Source organism: Crinia signifera, chromosome 1 (assembly GCF_055691185.1).
Source record: "Crinia signifera chromosome 1, ASM5569118v1, whole genome shotgun sequence".
Classification (NCBI taxonomy): domain Eukaryota; kingdom Metazoa; phylum Chordata; class Amphibia; order Anura; family Myobatrachidae; genus Crinia; species Crinia signifera.
In genome coordinates this window covers 229,082,423-229,086,150 of record NC_139217.1, presented here as the reverse complement: position 1 = coordinate 229,086,150, position 3,728 = coordinate 229,082,423, and the positions used below count along the sequence as shown (strand labels likewise).

General features: G+C 41.0%; 1 protein-coding gene across 1 annotated transcript in view; it reads left to right on the top strand.

Moving 5' to 3' along the window:
• SIRT6 (sirtuin 6) overlaps nucleotides 1-397 on the top strand; it is a 37,511-nt gene extending 37,114 nt beyond the window's left edge. The window contains exon 8 of the mRNA XM_083179387.1: nucleotides 1-397. This exon is cut by the window's left edge and continues 945 nt beyond it. The gene's annotated coding sequence lies outside the window, so the exon portion shown is untranslated.
• Nucleotides 398-3,728: the final 3,331 nt, after the last annotated feature.

The following is a 3,728-nucleotide window of genomic DNA, read 5'->3' as shown; positions in this document are numbered from 1 at the left end:
CCAACATCCTAACAAGAATAATGTCCAATAATCCCCACATCATAACAAGATTAATGTCCAATATGATAGTTTTATATAACAAAACAGGACTTCTTTTAATAAAGTGAGCTTTAATGCCCTGTTTTACTCTGTTGTTGGGTATAATGTTTCTGTGAAGATGTTCTAAGATTTGTCATGTTTCTATTATCCGTAAGTTCAATAAAGTAATGTTGTATAGTCTAGTTGGCCTAGCTTCTACCTTCAGTGACAAGGGGCAGATGCAGCAGAGTATTGTGGATCTCTGCTATTATTTTGAATTGAATCTATAAACTGACTAGGGTGATCAGATTTTGCACCTCAGGTAGACCTACTGTATTCCATGTTCTGTGATGTCAGTTTTTGCCATGAATATCTTAAATTTTTTTTCCTCAGCTGTAACTAAATGTATAGTTTTTTTTTTGTTTGTTTTTTCCTGTGCAATGTTTTTTTTTTTCTTCCTATCTTTGCTTTTTTTATTTTTTTAATTATTACCATAATAGCCTTTTGCAAGTAAATCAGTCCAAGTAATATACCTTCATATTTATCTTTCTCTGCAACCTTCAATGTTTATAGTGTTATCAAATATGCATACTGTACCTGAAATTTGGGCAAGAGGTGGTCCATAATAAAGGGCATTCAAATTTAACGTGTGTGTGTGTGTGTGTGTGTGTGTGTGTGTGTGTGTGTGTGTGTAAAAGATTTATATTATTATTATTATTATTTGTATTACTTTTTTTTTAATTTTATTTTTTTGTAACTTGCTATTTGGAAATTACTTTTCTAGAAAGTCATGGTCAACATTTAGACTTCAGAAAACTTAGAAACCCAGAAACTTTGTCAATTGTTAAGGTATAACACAGTGGAGGCTTGGCCAGGTTTTTCCCTGCTCTTATCCAATTTATGAAGAAGTACTTGCATGTGCCTGGTTGAGTGGTGATCTCCTTGATCTCCCCTTTGATTTGAATACACCTGAGCTGCCTCCTGGATCTGTGACTGAAGGTGCCCATACACAGTGCGATGAACTCTGTGCTTTTAGTACTAGATTGCATAGCATCTATTACAAAAAGCATACAATGGGCTACAGCACCGTGCTTTTTGTACTAGATTCGATGTAATCTAGTACTAAAAGCACAGGCTGCACAGACTTTATGTGCTGTGCGATAGGATGTGCACTGGAGCACGCATCTCATCGCACTGCCCTTGTCGTACCGTGTATGGGCACCTTCAGCCTTATGTTGTCCAGGCATTAGGGCGATATTGCATACAATCCTTAGATTTGGACCGCATCTGTGTGATTAAATGAATGGATTGTATGCATGTGGAATGGGTCCCCCTATGCGATGCATGGGCCCGCCAGTTTCGTGTCGCATCAAAAAATATGTGCTGCACATATTTAACCACATGCAATCACTCGCAATCGGTCGGCCGTTGCATTGGTGACGGGATTGGGGGCTGGAGTGCTAGCGGCGGGTTCGGGGAGCGGGGCCAGAGCTCTGGCGCTGGTGGAGGTCTGGCAGTATTTGAAAAAAACTATTTAAAACACTGGCCACCAAGTGTTAAATATTTTTTTCAAATCCTGCTGCCACCACTGAGCCCTGTGTGACCCGTTGGTCAAAGCTGACATCGCTAATCTCAGTCTTCCTCCCAAGCCACCTCCTCGAGGTTGTGTGTGCATTATGATCCCTGGTCAATTATTTTATCATCCCAATCTTGGTACCAAGTACAACATTAGGTACAGGCTTGCGTTTCAATTGAAGGAAGCACGTCACCCATTCAACAGGACGTGGGATCGCGCAAAGTAAAGGATCTCTTCCGGCGCTATGTGCATATACTGGCACAAATGCGCATTTGAACTACCATAAAGGCGGACATGGGGCGGAAGTGACGTCACGCCCTACTCCACCGCAGTCCGGATATTAATTAACAGTCTTTACGTATTTCTATTAATTGTTTTATAATAATGAATATCATGTAACATCACCGCTTATTATTACAAATCCCCCATATAACCGATCACTACATTATCCTAATGAAAGTATGCTTATTTGCCCAGTATTGATAATTAGTAACCGGAAGTGATGTCAGTCTGCCACAGTATAAGTACCTGCTCCCACCAGTTTGTCTTCACCCCCTGAGGAAGTCCTTTTTGTGACAAAACATGTCGGGCAGCTTCTGAAATCCTATTCTCTGCACTAAGTTAAGCCATTCCATTCTTTTTTTACTCTCATCGTATAATTTACATAGAACTTGTTTAAACTTTACTACATCTCATATATTTTTAGCTATATTATTTAATATATATTTAATTTTTTTTTTACACATTCACCAGCAGGGGGCGGGGAGTTGCTCATTAGATATTCACTTCACACTGGTCCCGCTCATTACATATGCACGAGCGGGACCAGTGCAGCGGCTCCCTCCAACGCACCCCTGCCAGCTCTCCCGGGGGGCAGCTTCTGCTGCCTGTGTCCCTGGGAGTCCTCCTGACCCCCCACACATTCTGGCGCAGGCAGGGAGGCTTTAATCTTGGTTAAAAATCGCTGTCAGGGGCAGCGAGCCCCTGTGGCTTTGAATAGGGTGACAGGGAGGGCTGGCAGCAAATGCTCCAGCCCTCACGAATGTGCAGCGAATCCTAAACAGGATTCTCTGCACATCGCGATAATGAATACTGCCCTTTTGTTTTTTTTATATGCAATATGTTCTTTCTTCTTTTCTCTCAAGTGGGTTTAGCAACCCTTCTAGTCTCCTCCTGTTGGAAGTCGATTCCTCTCCCTTGTTATGGGTCCTTCCATTTTGGTTACTTCGCTATCCCACCATATTTGCAGTTTGGAGTCTGCATTTGCGCACCAGTAATGCCCGGAACTGTGGGACATAGTAAAACATGTACTGGTTCCTTCACACAATATATAACATGGTTTATTAGGTTTGGTGCTTTCACACTGCACCTCCACCTGGGTCAGACAGGCAGTAACTTGGGTTTTAACTGCAATTTGAATAGTTTGTATGGTGGTTACTCATCTTTATGGGGGAGAAGGTTCGTAAGCTTCAGAAGAGATGGGTGGGTTGTGATTTGGAGGTTTATCTTCCTCTCAGCTCATCTTTATACTAATTCCCTTTTTAATATTTACTTTTTTTATTTTTATCCTGTTCACGAAGAAGTACTTACAGCTATTTTTTTTTTTTTTTACATAAACACAACCCACAGTAAAAGAACCTAACAATAATAGTGATATAGAGCTAGTAGGTAACAGTGAAATATCATGACTGTTTCATATTGGAGGTGTATACAATATAAGGATATACTGTATAACAAATCTATTAGCAGGACATAGTACCACGTCACATGATGAGAATAAAACCAACACCCAAAGGTGCTATTCAGGTTAACTAAATAGAAAATAACGAAGGATTAGATTGACTAAGTAATATACATAATTTTAGGTACACATAACCATACCACTGCAAATCATAACTAACAATAATCCTATATTACTTTAACACCACTATATGAAAAAAAAAAAATTATGATATGTCCAAATACTAAAAATCCCCAAACTAAACCTCCCTCCCTGTGTAGCAAATGCTGCAGTGAGCTGGGGGACAGCGGCAGGCAGGGAGATAGATGCCTCCCTGCCTGCCCCAGGATGTGTGGGGGAGAAGGAGGGCTCCTGGGGACACAGGCAGCACAGTGCTGCCCCCGGAGAGCTGGC